The sequence below is a fragment of the Furipterus horrens genome, unplaced genomic scaffold, assembly GCF_987537825.1.
Source record: "Furipterus horrens unplaced genomic scaffold, mFurHor1.1.pri manual_scaffold_17, whole genome shotgun sequence".
Lineage (NCBI taxonomy): Eukaryota > Metazoa > Chordata > Mammalia > Chiroptera > Furipteridae > Furipterus > Furipterus horrens.
In genome coordinates, this window is record NW_028327187.1 from 11,941,486 (window position 1) to 11,961,843 (window position 20,358).

Genomic DNA, 20,358 nt, shown 5'->3' on the forward strand with positions numbered 1-20,358 from the left:
AATGATAAACCCCGAAGAGAAGATTTAGTTTATGTATCAGTCAGGGTGGGCTAGGTTGGGTTGTGGTAACAGACAAGCAGAATCTTAGTGGCTCTTAACAACAAAGGTTTACTCCTTGCTCTTACTACATGTCTTTGTTGAGTTAGCTGGGGGCTCTGCCCTTTGTCTACTTACCTCAAAACCCAGGTGGTCAGAGGAGTGACCATTTCAAACTTTTCTGGTTACCATGGCAGAGGGAAGGAAAGATCTGTAGGGTCTCACACCAGCATTGAAATCCTTCAACCTGGAAGTGACATATTTTACTTCTCTGCCATTGAAGAACTCATATGGTCCCCCTTAATCAATATGGGCCACATGGGCTGTCTAACCGTGTACCCAAAAAGGCACAGAGCTGGGGATATCGGGAGGCCAGTGCTAGTGACCATCACAGCCCCCTTACCCACTGTGATGTAACATGTGCACATGACCTGCCTCTACCTGAGAAAGTTCTGGAAGGAGAAGACTGCATAAGCAAAGTTGAGGAATCCTACCTGAGTTTTACCCAATCCCTGTTTCACATTAGATTAGACTGTTAGGGCAGTCTGCCCCCAATCTGCACCCATTTCCCAACCAGATCCCCTTTCTCCTTGGAAGTTCCCATTCTGTTCTACTCATTTCCATCTGTGTGTGTTTCATGGGCTCAAAGCCCAACAGGGCATTTGACCACAGAGTCTGACTGGCATCTCACAATGAAGTCTCCCTTTAGGTTCTTCTCCCATGCATGATTTCTCAAATACGCATGGAGCTGCTGCTACCTCCTCTGTAGTGGCACTTGAGTTGACAATGGTGGGACTGAATTTTATGCAGAGTGGTGAGGGAAGAAAAGATAGACTGGATGACTCATCATTGTTATTTCTGTTACAGTCCCATCGATCTCATGAGGCTATTAAGAGTCATTGTCTTAGACATAACTAGACTCTAGTTCTAAATGCCATGTGATAACTGATATTCATAGTGCAAAGCAAGTCCAAGGAAAGGAGGAAAGGGAGGGCTCTGCCTTTTGGCCCTACTTCTGAAAAGGAAAGACAGGCCTGATACCCCAGGAAACACGTCCTTGGCCTCTGAGCACAGGACCTCTCAGGCAGGTCTTGATCTTCTGAGAGTGCTTATGCAGGCTGCTGAATGTAGCCTGGAGAAAGGTGAGGGGAGGGAGGAAGCTCTGGCATAGTTTATCCATGCATAGCATTCACCAAACTGTACCAGGCTTGCGTGGAGCACAGAAGTAAGCAAGTCAGGGCCCAAGAAGTGCTCTTTACAAGGGTGAGTACAAGGTAATAACAGGATGACACCTGAGCCAGATATGGGGAGTCAAGGTAGGCTTTCTTAAAGAGTAGTCAGTCCCTCATCTAAACAAAGAACTGAAGGATTTGTAGATGTTAACCAGGTGAAGGCAGGTGGGAAAGAAGAAAGTTGTAGAGAGTGAAGAGGTAGAGGGTCGCGGGGAGATCTGAGCCTAGAGAGGAAGGCAGAGACTAGATGACTAAGGAGCATGAATGCCATGTGGAGGAGCTTGTACAGTATCCCAAGGGCGGTGAGGAGCTATGGACTAGTTTGCCTTTGGGGCAGACATGCCTTTCAACAATACCACTGTAGAAGCAGCATGGAAGACGGGTTTGGAAGGGACGACATTGGAAGCTGGGAGTCTGTGACTACTATTGACCTGGTTAAGATAGCTGTAATAGAGCTGGAGAGAAATGGATGAATCTGCAGTACATTTAGACTGATAGTCTAAATACACAGATGTGGATGGCAAAGAGAAGTCAGGAGTCAACAACGATGCCTAGGTGGGTAGCTGTGAAAGGACTATAGTGTGACAGCTAAAAGCAGTGGCTCTGAAGCCAGACTGCCCGGGTTTGAATCCCAGGTCTGCCACTGATGAGCTGTGTGACCTTGGACAAGTTCCTTAACCTCTCTTCTATGCTTCATTCAGTTCTCTTACCTGTAAACTGAGGCTGTTGATATGGCCTTCCTTATAATGATTGAGTAAGCAATTCATAAAGTGCTTTGAACCATGTCTGAAGCATGACAAGTGATCAATAAGTGTAGGCTGCTATTATAGGCAAGAAGGAAGAGGAATAAGCTTCATAGGAATAATGCTGAGTTCAGTTCCAGGCATGCCAACTTTAGGTTGTCTGTGGAACACTCAAGTGCAAATTAGCTATATGAGTCTGTGGCTCAGGAGATATCTGGGCTAGAAATATATATTTGAAGACCTTGCTGGGTAGCTCAGTTGGTTAAGGCATTGTCACGGCACACCAAGGTTGCATATTCGATCCTTAGGACACATACAAGAAGCAACCAATGAATGCGTAAATAAGTGGAACAATAATTCTCTCTCCCTCCCTCCCTCCCTCCAACTGTCCTTCCCTCCTTCCCTCTAAAAAGCAATAAAATAAAAAAATTAGAGATATATATCTGAGAGTCATCAGCTTCTAGGTTGTAATTGAAACCTTGGAGATTGTGCAGGGAGAATTCATGGAGAAGAAAGGAAGGCTTAGGAGTGAGCCCTGAGTACCCTCAACATTCATGGGATGGACAGAGGTAATAGGGCCTAACGATGAGGCAGGAGAAAAATCAGGGGAGGGCACAGCATCACTGAAGCCCAGATGAGAGAGAATGGATCAAGATGGAAGCAGTGGCCAATGGTGGCGATGCTTTGGAAAGGCCGACATAAGAGAAGATCTGAGAAACTTCAGTGGGATTTAGCTGTGGGAAGATTCTTGGTGACAATAGCCTCAGGAGTGTGGTAGGACTGGCTGTCAGTCAACGGTGGGTTGAAGAATAGGAGTGAGGAAATGGAAATAGCAAGTGTAGACAGCTTTTTCTGGAAGTTTATCTCTGAAAGGGAAGTGAGAGCAGTTGAGTGAGGGTTATGGGGAAAGGGAGGACATGCTTCAGTAGTGATGGGTAGGAGGCTGACAGCAGAGAGGGAGAGATGGTAGATACAAGGGAGACTGGGAATAATTGAGGCTTGAGGCCCCTGAGATGGCAGGAAGAGATGGGATGTGGAGGAAGTCAATCTCAGGCAGGAGGAGTCCCGACAGGGAAGAAGGAATGTATGGATGTGGTGAGTGAGCTTGTAGATTGCCTTTTGGAATGTTACTGCCTGGTGGCTTCCCTTTTTCTGTGAAATCGGGTAGGGGGATGTGGCAAGACCAGAAGTTTGTGGATGCTAATGGAGGCCAACGTTGCTCAGAGAGCCTCTCTGGAGAATGGAAGAGAGACTTACTGAGAGAAGGGTTGCCCACCACAGGGAAGCCCAGCGCAGCTTGAGACCATGGATTTATAACACTTCCCAACTGCACAGTTGGCTGTTTTCCCCAAGCAGTGCTTAGCAGTCCTGGGGTAAGGAGCAGAAAAAAGGTAGACATTTGGATTGATTCGCAAGATTGATATAATGGATGGATGATGGTGTTAGAAAGGTGAGGATATTGGCAAGTGAGTGAATGACTGGTAATTCCCTTGCTCTGGTTCCTGCTGCCACCAATAATTTCCCTCTATTCTTCACTCTATTTCACAGCTTCTGCTTCACCCAGGGCTCTTCTACTGTCTCACGGCTTCTGCCTTGTGTTCGTGCGTGTGTGTGTATGTGTATGGGTGTGTGTGTGTGTGTGCACGTGCGCATGTATGTGTCTGCTTCTGCCCCCAGTGCTGACTGAGGACCCTCTCCATGTTTCATGTTCAGGTTCCACAGGAGAGACTATCTGAGTGATTTCATTAGCCATTATCTTCCATGTTTGGCAGATAGCTCAGGCCACCCCCTAGGCTGCTGGCCAACAGATGGAGTTTCTGCCCTGAGTCAGGAATTTATTCTGGTCCAGCCAGTTAATGTCAACATTCTTCAGAAGGTGTCCTGGGCTTCAGAATGGTTAAGAATTTGGGCTCTGTAACCAGACACCTAGGCTTGAGTCCAGGCCATCCCACTTACTGTGTGGCCTTAGGCAATTTACTTCACCGCTCTGATCCCAGTTTTCTCATTTTTGAAATGGGTTCAATAAGAGAACTTGCCTCCTTAGGTCTTTGTGAGAATGGAACAAGATAATACATGACAAGACTTAGCACAGTACCTGACACACAGTTATGTCCCTACGAACGTTACTACTACTATTGTGATTATTTTACTATGAAGGCAGGCACCTGGGGCATAACAGACTTTTGGACATGATATTGGGGGGAGAGTGACAAGATATGAATCCCACTACAATAGAATGAACAAAACTTCTTTCCTGCATCCAGCTCTTTCCTATTTTCTGGTCTCTGACCTTCCCTCAAGGAATGTTTGTCACCCTGTGGACTCTTAAAGACCCAGAGCCTTTGGACAACTGAATCTGTCATGGGTCAAGGACCAGGTGGCCAGGTCTGCTCCTTGTCAGTTAGGGAGGAATCCTGGCAGCCTGATCTCTCCCCCGCCCAGTCCTTGGTTTGTATGAGTCATGCTCCTCTTATGCTCTAAAGCCGAGCTCAGATTTGGAAGGGGGCTAAGGGAGTGGGGTGGGGTGAGGGGAGGAAAGGGAGGAGGAAGGCAGCAACTTAGCCTCTTTCTGAGTTTGTTGGTAAGCTCAAGCCTGAGGAATCTCTCCTTAGAGCTCTAGTGAGGGGATTTGAGGCCCCCCTGCATCCAGACCGCTGCGGAGGGAGCCGTTAACCTAGTTCATGAACCCCAGGAACCCTGGTCTGAGTGAGCAACACCGCCCCAGGCACCGACAGGCAGTGCATTTCCTTTCCATCTCTCTATCTCCTAGAGCTTGATCCAAGTGGGTAAAAAAAAAGTTCTTTGTTCAATTTTATTTTTCAATTACACTTTACATTCAGTATCATTCTGTATTAGTTTCAGGTGTACAGCATAGTGGTTAGACAGTCATATACTTCACACAGTGGTCTGCTCGATATTTCAAGTACCCACTTGGCAATGTACATAGTTATTACAGTATTGTTGACTATATTCCCTGTGCTGTACTTACAATCCTGTGACTATTCTATACCTACCAATTTGTACTTCTTTCTCAGTCCCCTTACCTATTTCACCCAGTCCCTCAACCCCCCTCCCCATCTGACAACCATCTGTATATTCTCTGCAACTATGAGTCTGTTTCTTTTAGTTTATTCATTTATTTTACTCTTTAGATTCCACATATAAGTGAAATTGTATGGTATTTGTTATTCTTTGAATCACTTATTTCAGTTAGCATGATACCCTCTAGTTTCTTCTGTTTTGTAAATGTCAGTATTTCAGCCTCTCTTTCTTTCTTTCTTTCTTTCTTTCTTTCTTTCTTTCTTTCTTTCTCTCTTTCTCTCTTTCTCTCTCTCTTTCTTTCTTTCTCTCTTTCTCTCTCTCTCTCTCTCTCTCTCTCTCTCTCTCTCTCTCTCTCTCTCTCTCTCTCTCTTTCTTTCTTTCCTTTCTTTCTTTTCTTTCTTTTTCTTTCTTCTTCTTCTTTTATTCCAGAAATGGGAATGGAGGGAGAAGGAGAGGGAGAGAAACCATTGATCAGTTGCCTCCTGTACATGCCTCAACTGGGGACCAAATCTGAAACTGAGGCATGTGCTCTGACCACGAATTGATCCCCTGACCTTTCGCTCTGCAGGACAGTGCCCAACCAACTGAGCCACACCGGCCCAGGCTCATCCTTTTTTATGGCTGAGTAATATTCCGTTGTATATATGTACCACAGCTTTTTTATCCACTTGTCTGTTGATGGGTATTTGGATTGCTTCCATATCTTGGCTATTGTAAATAATGCTGCAATGACTATAGGGGTGCATCGTCGGCAGCCATCCGTCTCGAGAGACGATGGTGTAGCTTCTTAAGAGTCTATCTGCACCGCCGAGAATGGCTGTGCAGTCCGACTCGGGAGTGACACGGTATCTGTCTCCTCCCGTGTTGAATCGACATCTTGCGATGACGCTGGAGTGTCCTCTCCAGTGAAGCTGAAGCTACAGAGCCTGGGCAGGGTGATATGGAGGGTCTGCTGTTGCCCATGCAGCAGACCCTCCCTCTCTTCGCAGCTGAAGGGTCCAAGGGAAAGACGGAGTCAATACAGCTTGGCTTCAGGTGCGCCGCAGGAGTTGCCGGTGTTGACTACAACGTCAAACCGCCTTAGGGACTCCGGCTCCGGATTTTCTGTCGGGGTTTACTCCCTTAGCCTTTCCCCTGAAGAGGTATGCCGCAAGGCAGCGGAGGTTTTTTGGAGTCAGAGTTTTCCTTCTCTGATGTGCCCTGACTGGAAGATCGAACCAGCGACACTTAGCTCGCAGGCTGACGCTCAATCCACTGAGCCAAACCAGCCAGGTCTGTAGGGGTGCATATATTCTTTCAAATTAGTGTTTAGGTTTCTTCAGATATATACTCAAAAGTGGAATCACTGAATTGCAGTGCCATTTTTAATTTTTTGAGGTATCTCCATACTGTCTTCCGGAGTAGCTACACCAATCTGCATTCCCACCAACAGTTCATGAGGGTTCCCTTTTCCCCACATCCTCGCCAATACTTGATAGCCAGTCTGACAGGTATGAGGTGATACCTTGCTGTGGTTTTAATTTCCATTTCTCTAAACATTTTTTTCCCAGAAAAGAATGTAAATTGCTAATGCAGGGGAAGGGAATGGATTCCAGAGGCCCATTGCTCAGAGACTGGGCTCCTAGAAATGCGCCACTCTCATAAAACAGGTCCCTGTTGACTTGTGTCTGAGCTATAGTTTTCCCAAGGATGATAGGCAGGCCACTGGTGGTACATGACAATCTCAGGTGGTATGTGACTGAATATTTGTTAACTTCCATAATCATGAATTTATTTTAATATATTTTAGAAAAATATAATTAGCACATAAAAGTTGTTGATTTCAGGGTATTATTGCTTAGAACCATGTTGAAGTTGTCTTTTTTTAAAGGCAGTTTCTTTAAAGGAAAAAGCAACACATACACTATTCATCTCCTTTTCTTGATTTCTTTGTTTGTGTTGAGAACTCTCATTCTTTCTTTCTTCTGTTTCTCTCTCTCCAACCCCCCCTTCTAAGGTTGAATTTGCATGCATAGAAAAACACCCAGAAGAGGAAATTTCCCAAAGCAAAATATACAAAGTGCTATTTATTATTTGCTATTTATTTCAGCAACAAATAGAAACAACCCTAACAGCCAATTATAGAGATTTGGCTAAGCAGACTGCAAGTTTTAATACATTTGGCTATAATATGTTCACCAAATTTGACAGTTGCATGAACTCTACTGGTCCAGAAAATATTTATATGGAATGATGTTAAGTGAAAAAGACAGAGTAAAATCATAGGTACATATTCACTTGTAAATGTATATATGACATATACCAGAAGGTAACTTTCCAATTTTAAGTCAGAGGCATTAGGGAACCAATACATATTTATTGAAATTGAATGCCAGCTCTGAGGCAATTGGGGGTCATCAGTTGGAGGTTCCAGTTCAGTTGAAGTTCCCTTCTTTTGCCATGAAGACAGAATGATTAAGATGGAGCTCGAACTAGATCTTGGGCCTTTTCTCTGCTAGACAGAGCAGACTACAATGAGAGCTTGGAGAGAATTACTTGGCCTCTGTATGTCTAGCTCACTGCAGAAACGACCCCTTTCTTCTGTCTCACTGCCGACAAAGCATTTGGATAGAAGAATCCACTCCCAATCCAGAACAGTGTGCGTTGCTGTGTGGGGGCCCAGTGTGAGTTCCTTCCTGAGGTTTCTTGGCACAGGCTGCATGCCCCTCCCTATCAGCCAAGGTTTACACTGTAAATATCTGGGGTGAAAAGAAAAGCCAGCTCTCCAACTCAGGGTTGGTCTGCTGGAGGCTGAGCCAAGGGTGTGTTGTTGATACAGAAGATAGTTCTCTTCCAGAGTTTACTGAAGGGGATTATTTTTGCTGGGTCAGGTTTTCCAGTTTTATTCAAGGGACCGAAGACAGGAGGGAAGCAGGATGGGTGTGTATATGGGATAGCAGGGAGGAGAGACTTGTTTTTCTGTCTTTTCCTGACCAGTTGCTACCCAACAATAGCTGCTGTTTATTGAGCGCCTACTCTGTGTTGTGCGCTTTATACACGTTATGTCGTTCAATCTTCACAACAGCTTGGCAAACTACCATCCTCCCATTTTACATTTGGGATACAGACTCAGAGAGAACTTATGCAAGGTCATTTTCCCTGGGGAATGGTAAAGTCAAGATTCACTCTGTGGCAAACCTGAGCTGGGCGCTGGACCTACAGCTGTGAACAAAAACAGCCATGAGGGTGGGGTGTTACAAACAACTGAACAGGCAGAGATAGTATAGGGTGGCGCACTGCTGAAATAGGGAAGAAACTGGTGCCATGGGAGCATGGAGGAGGGACACCCCTCACAGCCAAGGGCAAGAGGTGAAGAGTCAGCAAGGGCTTCCCACAGAAGTGGTGTCTGGGTTGAATCAGAGGAGGAGCAGGAGTCAGCCAAGTGAAGGCCACATTAGGAAAGAAGTGGTCCAAGTAGATGGCAGAGCGTCACAAAGGGCCAGAATGAAGAGAGCGCATAGTGCTTTGAGAAAGCCCTGAGCAGGGTTGAGGATGGCTGGGGTAAGCTGAGAGAGGAGACTGAGAAGGTAAGCAGGGGCTCCGTGGTCACGTGCCCTGGGAGCCGTGAGCAGGAGTTTAAATTGCGCTCTCGGTATGATGAGCAGTGACAGGAGAGCTCTGAGCAAAGAAGTGATGAGATCTGATTGGCAGTCTCCTTGGCGCAATCTGGCCCCTGGGTGGATAATGGATTGTAAGGAAGCAAGGCTGAAAGTGGAGATAGCACAATGGGTGGTAGAACCAAGGGAGACAGATTTGGGGTTTATGTTTCTGGGAGAACTGATGGCACTTCTGATGGATTCGAGGTAGGCCCCAAAGACCTCAGCTTTCCTTCTCTGCTAAAGGAGGCTGAAGCTGAGGGCTTCCTGCCGCTAGACTTGAGACCTGAAGCACTGGAACCGCTGGAAAACAAATGCATTTCATGCTCACCATTGAGTCAGTGGGACAGGAGACTTTGTTTGCTTGTTTGTTTATATGTTTTTTTTTTTATTTAAGTGAACACCTTATACATGTGCCCAGCACTGTTTAAGTGCTTTACAAATATTTATTTATTTATTTATTTATTTATTTATTTATTTATCATAACAACTGCTTTTATTATCTCAGTTTTCCAGAGGCAGAAAGTACAGTGGTACCTTGTTACTCGTCGTTAATTTGTTCTGGAACTCATGACGAGTGCCGAAACTGATAAGTACTGAATGATGAAACACTTTCTCTCATGGAGCGGTGTTGTAACTCATAAGTTCTAGCAAGTGCTACAAGTCCTGAGCAAGCACTGAGTGCTGAAACATTTTTTTCTCATCAAAATGCTACTAGTACAGGGTTTGACGGGTTCCAAAGCTGACGAGTGCCAAGGGATGACTGTAAAGCACAGAGATAAGTAACCTGATCAAGGCCACACAGCTAGTAAGTGGCAGAGCTGGGATTAAAACTCAGGTAGTCTCACTCCAGCATTCTGTGCTGCTTCATATATGAAGCCGCTCATTTATTCACACATTCAATATGTAATTACTGAGGGTGTATAATAGGTGCTAAGAACTAAAGCTAGAATGACCCACAAAACCAGACCCAGTCTCTGCCGTTGTGGTGTCCACAGTCCAGTGGAAGAGGCAGATACTAGCCAAATAGTCACACAGACAAATGTATACATGCTGGAGGAGCCTGTCATGATGGGGGTGGGTTGGGGTTTGACCTAGTCAGGGAGGTCAGAGGAAGCTTCTCTTAGGAAGTAATCATTGAGATGAAATATGAAGGATAATTAGGAGTTAATTAGGCAAAGAAGGAAAGGAAGAGCATTTCCGAAGAAATAGTATGTGCAAAGTCCCTGTGGCAGCAGAGAACATGGTATATTCAAGGGACGGAAAGAATGCCAGTGTGGCTGGAGGAGGGAGACAAGAAGATCTGAGGCGGGGGGAGGTCTGTAGGCCACTGTCAGTTTTGCTCTTGAATATTTTCAAGAAGGGGATGGCATGTTCACATCTGCATTTTGAACTGAGCCCTCTGGCCACACTCTGGCTTCAGTGTGGAGGCTGGTTCGAAGGAGGCCAGGATGAAAGCCAGGAGACCAGTAAGCCAGGGGCCAGTTAGTGGAGGACTCTGGAGTGGTGGCCTGGGCTTGGGTGGTATATTGAGGGCTATGGAAGGATTTAAGAGCTACTGCGGAAGGAAAAATCAGCAGAATTTGGTGATGGATTGAATGTGAGGAGAAAACAGAGAATGAGCCTTCAAGAAAGCCTGCTAGGGTTTTCTGCCCTGTACATCCAGGTAAATATATGGTGGTTATGTTCCAAAGAACCCAGAAGACGACTGGGTTTTGTGGGGAAAGATCATGCATTTAGTTTGCATGTGAGGTCACGTATGCAGCAGGCTATTCAGATAAATGGAGCCAGGGTTTAGAGGAGGCAGCTGGGCAGATTCAGTGCTATTCTGGAGCCAACTCTCACTGGCTCCTGAAAGGCTATTGTTTAAATATTGAGGGATTTTGCAAGTTGATTATCAAACCATTGGTTACTTCAAATTGCTTATGATGAAAGTGTTTATAGCAAGGAAGGAAGTTGGCAAATGCTACAAAGTGGTGTTCCCTCCCCGTCACTGTCCCAGATGGTTTACCAAAACACCAGTGGCTGAGGTCACATTTGGGGGTGCTCGGCCATGGTTGTGACTGGATCTTCTGGGGAGGTTGTACAGAGTACAAGGCCTAGGACCAAGCCTCGGGGAATGCCAAGAGTTAGGTAGAAAAAGACAAGCGTGCAAAGGAGACTGAAAAGGAGCAGTCATCTGGCTCCATGGCATGCGTGTCTCATCCTTTCCAGCTCTGTTCCCACTGCCTTGCTTGGAGGCATATTGTTCTACACCTGGACTACTCGAATAATCTTCACAAGTTATCCCTGTTTCTTTCATTGTTTCTTTTTCGTGTGTTTAAAATATGAAATGTTTCACGAATATGTGTGTCATCCTTGTGCAGGGTTCTACACTAATCCTGTCTGTATTGTTCCAATTTTTGTATATGTGCTGCCAAAGCAAGCACTATCTATTTCTCAAGTCTTCCTCAAAAGTCACTTATAGCTTTTCTGCCAACTGGGGAACTGGGTGAGTAAAATAATCTGATTATAACAGAGAACTTATGTAGAAGAATGTGGATTTTAAAACATTCACTCCCATTCTGTCACTCGCTAGCTGTGTGACATTGGGCGAGCTTCCTGGTCTCTCTGAGCCTCAGTTTCTTCATCTGTAAAATGGGGCCAATACGACTTCCTGCTCCAGAGTTATGACAGCCATAGAAATGGCAGATGTGGTCAAGGGCCAGCACAGAGCCTGACTCATCATCAACCTTTTGTGTCTCCGATTGCATTGTCAGTGGAGAGGTTGCCAGGGATCTTCCCATATGGTAGCTAGTGTCGATAGGAACCTCGAGGACTCAGCAAACCTCCATCCTCTGCCTCGGACCCTTCACCTGGGCACCCAACCTCCTTTACTTCCCTTATTTCCTGCTCCTTCCCACCCCTCCCATCCATTCTGGCAAAATCGAGCAATGGGGGTCCTTCCTTCACTCTCTCCTGCCCCATGCTGAGCCTTGTCACACACCAAGAGTAAAGAATCCCTGCCTCTCAGCTGGCGCACCACACTTTTCCCTCTCCTCACGCAAGCTGGTCCTCGGCCCCTCCCTTCCTAACCTGGTCTCTCAGACGCACTTACCCCCAGCTCCCGGTAATGGACCAAAAGAATGGGGATGAACCACTTCAAATGTTAAGGGACACAATTCAAGACCCCCGCAGTTTTCCTGGGCTCTGCAGCCGACTGCACTGAGGCTGGGAGGCATGGGTGCTTGTGGGCAGCAGGGCTGTTTTCCATGTCACTCACTGATGCTTCGAAAAAGGAAAGGAAGGACGTTAGGAAACTAATATTTATTGAACGCCTACTGGATGCCTGGCCTCATGCCAGGAACCTTCATCTGTTCTATCATTCCTCATCACAACAACACTGGGGGGTGATGCTACTTAAATTATCTGTTGTGTTCCTGCTGCTCGGCGAGGATAGGGGACAAGCCCTCTTTAACTTTGCATCTGACAGAACACGGGGTCTGTATTCAATACATGCTTCTTAAATTGACTTGAAGACACCATCGTGTTGAGGAAAACAAGGATTTAGGGTCTTCACTACCTGTGTGGCTTTGGGCAAGCAATTTCGTTTCTTCTGAGCCTCAGTTTCCTCATGTATAAAATGGGACTAACCATACAGGGTGTTGTGAGCATGTCCGGGCGGCTTGGGAAACTTCAGCGTGCAGCCCAAATGCAGGGAAAGCGCTGCCGTGGACTCCAGCGCAGGCTTTCATTTGTCTAACTGCTCTTCAGGCCCGTAGTCCTCAGCTGCACACGAGTGCTCCTCCTGCACAAAGTTTTCACTCTTCTGAGTGAAAAACGAGAATAATGATGATATGGCTTTTTTTTCCATAAAGCCAAACGGATTCAGTTTCTAAAATTCTGAAATTGTTATGCCAACTTTTTTTGATGTTAAAACGTTCTCTTGTTTGTGAAATTTTGATGATAGTTTTTTTTTCTTTAAAAAATGCCTTTACTTGATCAAATAAAATGTTAGCAGTGCTCTGTCAGAGCCCCCCTGTGACAGAGGTAGTACAGGTTGTCGAGAGAGAGTCCTTTAGGTTGGATTGGCCTAAGGATAGCCTTCCTGGAGGAGTAGGAAGGATGAATAAGAATGTGTTGGGTGATGATGGGTAGGAAAGACAGACAGGCTAGAGATTTAGGGCAGGATGGGAATCTGCACAATTTGAGCGCCACTCAGCTGGTTAATACCTCTGAGCTGCCCTGGACAGAGAAGTGTTGGAGTGGAGGGGTGAGTCGCATTGTCCCAGACTCACCTGGCTCACACATGGGGCTGAAAAACTTCAGGCCACGTACATTAGGCAGTAACCGAGCTCCCCACCCCAACCCAAAGGTGGCTGCTCCTTGCAGTCTGCTCAATCACTGCCACACTCCGCATCAAATCTCCATCTTGTCTTTCGACATGCCCCCTCTGTTGCCCCTGCAGCTTTAGGGGAAAGCAAGAGTCATTCAGCTCTGTGGTGGGAAGGCCAAGATACCACAGCCTGAACACAAGCTCATGAGAAACTCAAATTCTTCCCTCCCCTTTACACACACTTGGAGAGCAGGGGTGGGGGTGGGGGTGGGGGGCGGGGCTGGATCTTTATCCTAGAATGCCGCATGGCAGGCTGGGGGTGGGGATGGGGCAGTGCACTTCCCCATCGCCTGCTATGTGACCTCTGGCCTCGTCACATCACACCACTGCTAGCAGGCCAGCAGCAGGAGGCCCCAGGCGATGGGGAGGGCCAGGCGGGTCCACAGGGGCAGAGTGTGACTACCTGAGCATGCGCTTTTGCATTCCAAGTGGTGGGTCTGGATTATCCATTTCTTGGATTTCTCTAGACCTCTGCTCGATCCATCAGCATATTTTTTTTTCCACCTGGAATCCTTCGGCCAATAGCTGCAGCCACTAGTTTGTTCATCCTGGGGCATATGCCAGGTGCCTGTCAGCTGCCCAGCTGGCCCAGGCAAGTGGAAAAGGACATCTTCCAGAGGAAGAGGAAGCCCATGGTGGCAGGCATGAAGGCGAGGCTAAGAAGTTGCAGCATCGGCTAGTCCCAGTGCCCAGTCTGACCCAACTCAGTCAACAGTTCTCAGCATTCCCAGTTTCCTATGCAGGGCAGGTTGTCATGGTATTTTGCCTGCTGGTGCAATGGGACTGGAAAAAAAAAAAAAGCAGAGGAGTGAGTGAGCCTGCAGGTGGAGGGGCTTAAAAACCGAGGAGAGTTGGACTTTCCCCACCTCCTTCTGTTTCAGCTGGAGTTTGAGTCAGCAGCAGGCAGGCTGTTGGAGGGAGAAACCCTTGTGCCCTTATGCCCCCAGGGGCTCCTGCCACTACAAAGGTCCAGCAGTCCCACATGCCTCACAAGATTCCTAAGAGCCGAGCATGTGTGCCACAGCTCTGGTCCCACCTGTGACATGGTGGGTCTTTCCTGTGGCTTGTGAGCTCTCCCCGTCGCTGTGGCCTGGCTCAAACAACTCTGTTTATCACCTGCACACTGAGCCGAGCAGCCATGTCTGTGGAATGGCTATCAACCACACCCTACTGATTTCTGGTGCGTCCTGACGTTGAGCAGCTGTGATGGAGAGAGGGGTTAATGCTCATTTGTTTATTTATCTTTTCTTTTTTATTGAATTCATTGGGATGACATTGGTTAATAAAATTGCATAGGTTTCAGGTGTACAATTCTAGAATATATCATCTAATGCTCATTTTAAAAAAGATTTTATTTATTTATTTTCTAGAGAGGGAGGAAAGGAGTGCGAAAGAGAGGGAGAGAAACAGCAGTGTGAGAGAGATGCAGCAGTTGGTTGCCTCTAGCACACCCCCAGCTGGGGATCTGGCCCACAACCCAGGCATGTGCCCTGACTGGGAATCAAACCAGCGACCTTTTGGTTGATAGGCCAGCGCTCAATCCACTGAGCCACACCAGCCAGGCCTTATGCTCATTTTGATGGTGGTGTTTGAGTTGTGTCCTAACTCCTGAGCTTGTTATTCAGAGACTTCAACAATTCATCTTTTATTAATGCTCAGCATTCCAGTGCCATGTATTTGGCCCCAAACATGAATATATATACTTCCAAATACTTGTGCACCTGGCATTATGTTTAAAAATTACATAGATAGTGGATAAAATGTTTTCATTTTGCATTGATTTATTTAACATATCACAGACAGAGGTGTGGTGTCAAATTTCCTTTACAGGTTGACAGTTTCCTACTCTGTGTGTCTAAATATATTTGCATGATCAATATTTGATATAGTAATTGATGTCTCTGTGGTCACATGCCAGTCACATGTTCAAGTCTTATCTGTACTGACAGGTTATGTAAACTAATTTGTTCTCACTAAGATTTTAGACATAAAGCTCTGCTGTAAGAAATCGGTTGAGGAAGTCAGTCTGGGATATTGTAAATTATGAGCATAAGAAGAGGAGCTTAGCCCTGGCTGGTGTGGCTCAGTGGATTGAGTGCCAGCCTGTGAATCCAAAGGTCGCGGGTTTGATTCCCAGTCAGGGCACATGCCTGGGTTGCAGAACAGGTCTCCAGTTGGGGGCATGCAAGAGGCAACAGATCAATACCTCTCTCACATTGATGTTTCTCTCCCTCTCTCCCTTCCTCCCCTTCTCTCCAGAAATAAATAAATAAAATCTTCGAAAAAACAAACATTAAAAAGAAGAGCTTATTTCTCAAGAAGAACAAACCAAAAGGGAAAAAACCACAGCCCCTCTCTACCCGTCTCTCAGTGCCCAACTTAAAGGCCCCCTCCTCCCCGAGGTCCCCTCAGCCTCTTCCAGCCAGACAGCATTTCTCCCTCCTTCCTATCTGTTTCACAGTGTTTACTCGGATTTGTTCGAAGGCCTCTGGTGCCTTCTCCTGTGGGTTATATTCACTGGTGTATTGGCTGTTTCCCTTACAAGTCTGAGTTCTCCGAAAGCATGTTTCATCTCTGATTCCTTCTTTAAAAAAAAAATTGTATTATTGTTTAGTTATAGTTGTCCCAACTTTTCCCCCATTGCTCTCCCTTGTCCCACCCACCCCTTGCTCCCACAGTCATCTGGTTCCTTCTTGACACCACCAGTCTTCAGCACAGAGCCTGCACTTAAATAGCCATTCATGGAATAACTGATGGTTTCCTTCCTTGTTGGGGTTGGCTTGAATGGAGAGGGTGTTGCTGAAAGTCTTAGAATTTCTGAGTGGGGAGAAGTGCTCATCTGCAAGCAACACCCACAGTATCTCCTCACTGCCCCTCCCCGTGCAGCCCTCCTGGCTTGCTGCTCCCTTGTTTTTCCTTGTCTTACTCCTTCCCTGTCTAGTGCAATACTGCCTGCTTCCAGAAGACACCCAAAGGGCCCTCGCTTTCTTCCTTGCTTCAGGTCCCTTTCCAACAAGCACCTAGAGTGGTTCATCCTCCTCCCCAAGATGTGTCTCTGGGTTATGAGCAGGGGTGAGAGCCTTAGGGGGCTGGGATCACTTCATGTGCTTTCTTTTCATTTGCCTTTAGTATTGGACAGATACGTGTGTGTGATAAAATATATATAACATACAACTTACCATTGTAATCATGGATAAGTGCACAGTTCACTGATATGAAGTACAGCCACAGTGTCATGCAGCCATCTCTAGAACATTTCATCTCCCAAAACTGAAACTTCACCTGCTAAACAGTAATGCCCCATTTCCCCCTCTCCCACCCCTTATAAGCCACTATTACACTTTCTGACCCTATCATCTTGACTGTTCTAGGGACCTTACTTAAGTAAAAATCATATAATATTTGTCTTCCTGAACCTTGTTTGTTTCACTTAGCACGATGACCTCAAGGTTCGTCCATGTTGTAGCACGAGTCAGAATGTCCTTCTTTTTTTTAAAGTATATTTTATTGATTATGTTGTTATGGTAGTTCCAATTTTTTCTCTTGTGTTCCCCTCTTCCCAGTGCCCCCCTTCCCTCCAGCAATCCCACCCCTCATAGTTCATGTCGATGAGTCGTGCATATACATTCTTTGCCTTCACCCTTTCCTATATTGTTCTTAACTTCCTCCTGTCTAGTTTGTATTTACCAATTATTCTTATTAATCCCTGCACCACTTCCCCATTTCTCCCCCTTCCACCTCCCAGCTGATAACCCTCCCAATGATCCCCATACCTATGATTCTGTTCCTACTCTGGTTTGCTTAGTTGGATTTTGTTCTTATTTTTTAGATTCAATTGTTGAAATTTGTGAGTTTGTTGTTGTTTTAATGTTCATAATTTTGATTGTCTTTTTCTTAAGTAAGTCCTTTTGACATTTCATATAATAATAGCTTGGTGATGATGAGCTCCTTTAGCTTTATCTTGTCTGGGAAGCACTTTATCTACCCTCCATTCTAAATCATAGCTTTGCTGGATAGAGTAATCTTGGTTGTGGGTCCTTGCTTTTCGTCACCTTGAATACTTCTTGTCAGTCCCTTCTTGCCTGCAAAGTTTCTTTTGAGAAATAAGCTGATAGTCTTATAGGCACCCCTTTGTAGATAACCCTCTGCCTTTCTCTTGCTGCTTTTAAGATTCTCTCTTTATCTTTAATCTTTGGCATTTTAATGATGATGTGTCTTGGTGTGGTCCTTTTTGGGTCTAGCTTGTTTGGGACTCTCTGTGCTTCCTGGACTTGTATGTCTATTTCCTTCACTAGATTTGGGGAGTTTTCCTTTATTATTTTCTCACATAGGTTTTCAATTTCTTGCTCTTCCTCTTCTCCTTCTGGCACCCCTATGGTTTGGATGTTGGCATGTTTAAAGTTGTCCCAGAGGTTCCTAAGCCTCTCCTCATTTTTTTCAATTCTTGTTTCCTCATTCTGTACTGGTTGACTGTTGTTTTCCTCCTTATGTTCCAAATCATTGATTTGAACCTGTTTCCTTCCCTTCACCATTGGTTTTATGTGGATTTTCCTTTGTTTCACTTAGCATAGCCTTCACTTCTTCCCTCATGAATTTGCCATACTTAAGCATATCTGTCAAACCTGTGAGCATCTTTATCACCAGTGTTTTGAACTCTGCATCTGTTAGGTTGGCTACCTCCTCATTGCTTAGTTCTCCCACTGGAACCTTGATCTGTTCCCCCTTTTGGGCCATACTTCTATCTCCTCATCTGACAGGCTCCTGTGTTTGTTTGCCTCTGTGTGGTAGGTAGAGCTGTCGTTCCTGTTCTGTTGTAAGGGGCAGAGCCTTAGGTATTCGTCAGTACAGGGTGACTCGTTTCACCACGTTGTGGTGCTGTATGTGGGGGAGAGGTCTGAGAGGGAACAGTGTCATTTGCTCAGCACTGACCCCTTTTGCAGGCAGTTCTCCCACTTTGTATGGGACTGGCATCTCTCTAATGGTTGCTCTGGCTGTTGTTCCCACAGTGAGTGGGTCTGCGGATGTTCTAGGACTATGGGGGCCCTTTAAACAAGCGGACTCTGCTGAGAGACCAGCTGTTTCTTCCTCCGCTCCAACCCCACCGGTCTACACAGTCAGAAGCAATGAGGCTTTATTTTTCCTGGAGCTGAGACCATAAGCTGCGTGGTCTGGTCTGGAGCTGGAAACGCTCCCCAGGTGTCCCTCCTGACTTTGTAAAACATGTGACTGTGCTTTCTGGCAACCTGCCACTGCCACCACTACTGCCACCACCACACTGCATCCTCTCTGCCCCGGCTTCGCCCCTCCTGCCTGTCTGGATGAGTATTTCTTTATATCTTTGTTTGTTGGGCTTCCATGCAGCTTGATTTTCTGGAACTTCTGGTTGTCTCTAGTTTTGAGGTAGTTGTGCTCCTTCTTAGTTGTGGAGGGAGACCCAGCATGTCTGTCTAGGCCTCCATCTTGTCTGGAAATCCCCACAGTTTCTCTGTCCTTTATTTTTAAGGCTGAATAATATTTCTTTGTTCGTGTAGACCACATTTTGTTTATCTGTTGATGGATATTTGGTTTGCTTCCACCTCTTGGCTGTTACGAATTCTGCTACCACGAATGTGGATGTGTGAATATCAGTTTGAGTTCTTGCTTTCAATCCCTTTTGAATTTTTTTTTTTTTTTTGAGGAACTGCTATACTGTTTTCCACAGTGGCCACACCATTTTACATTCCCACCAGCAATGCACTGCAAGGGTTTCAATTTCTCTACATCTTCACTAATACTTGTTATTATCCATCATGTTTATTGTAACCATCCTAATAGATGTGAAGTGGAACCTCACTGTGGTTTTGAGTTGCATTTCCCTAATGATTAATTGAGCCTCTTTTCATGTGCTGGACAGTTAAGTTTGTGGCCTGCCTGTGAGGGTGTGCATTTTGCCTTATTTTCCAGACTCTCTTGGAAGTTGGAAATACCCATTGTTTTGTAGATTGTAGATTAGAATTACCTGGATTTAAGTCTTTGTTGGATAGTCTGTTTCCTCTGGACTCCCCATGCACTTTAAAGGCTGCAACCCCACAGCCAGTCAGTACTGCTGACTTTTTCACTCCGCCCATGCGTGTAGACCTGGCCCTTCCCTAAGCCCTAGGATTTTTTTGGAATCTCTGTTTTTTTTTTTTTTTTTTTTTGGTCATCTGAGCCATATAGTCACACCATACTGTGACAGCCAATCAGCTACCCTGGGAGAGAAAACGACTTAGGGAATGGGGAGGAGGGGAAAAGGCAAGAGAAGGCAGATTTCTTTGAACCCATTTTCTGGTAAAAAAAAAAAAAAAAAAAAAAAAGAAGATAAATCAATGCCTCTCTCCATGCCAAAAGTCTGTTTCTGTTTGTTTATCAAGCAGTTTTCTGCTTTCTTAGAAACATGCCTGTTCTCATTAGCATAAGATGAGGAATAGAAAATGGATCTATGAAAGCTTAACTATCAAAACACCTGAACTGATCACTAAAAATGTCACCCAGAAATTTCCTTTGCTACTTGATCTCTGAGTGACTGTAAAGAGCTGGTGACCCTCATGAAAAACAAAAATAAGAACAGAGAGGAAGCCCCCCTCCCCCGTGTCAGTTCATGGCAGGCAAAAGTGGATAGTAGGAGGGTTTCCAGGTGGAGAAGGGACACATTTTTTTCAGTTTCAAATTCCTCTTGGAGTCCTCTCACTGACTCCACTATCCATACAACCCCAGGTGGCCTGAGGACTGTTGTTCATTACCCACCTGGGGACCAGGCCCACATCCTTCTCTTTGGGCTCCTGAGACATCTGGCTTTGCCAATGGGAAATTTATAAAATAATACAGAGTGGAAGGAGGAAATCATTGCAAAAAAAATAACAACATATTAAATAGACAAGTTTCCTGAATGCAGGTTTTGGATCCAGCAGTGAATGCAATCTGAACCACCAAGAGCCAGGGCACTGTGGCTGCTCACTCACCTGTCTGCCTTTTGGCCAAGCTCCCTGCCTGTCTGTAGGGTGGGTACCATCTAAGTTTCCATAATCTGAGAGGAGATTCCAGGGCAAATCCTAAAGAGACCGCGTACCAAACCAGCTGTTCATCAGAGCCCTTCCACTCTAGCTTGGTTTCCTGTTCGGGCAGGAGCTTTGCCACTGGGGCTCTCTCAGCACAAGCTTGAGAGTGCTCAAGTCAGTGATCTTGTCTAGAGCCAGCTTCCCAAAGTGGACCCATATTCTCCTGGGAGTGGGGGTACATCTCCTGCTTTTAGATGGAACATAAGTGAATATTCTTAT

At 45.7% G+C, this 20,358-nt stretch overlaps 1 protein-coding gene and 1 non-coding gene across 2 annotated transcripts in view; one reads left to right on the top strand and one right to left on the bottom strand.

The window, feature by feature from the left end:
• LOC149990528 (NHS-like protein 2) overlaps positions 1 to 20,358 on the top strand; it is a 97,893-nt gene that overhangs the window by 33,428 nt on the left and 44,107 nt on the right. The gene's annotated exons all lie outside the window — the stretch shown is intronic.
• On the bottom strand, positions 11,010 to 11,117 carry LOC149990530 (U6 spliceosomal RNA). Its single transcript, XR_016508733.1, has one exon. It is a non-coding gene; the product is annotated as a U6 spliceosomal RNA (small nuclear RNA).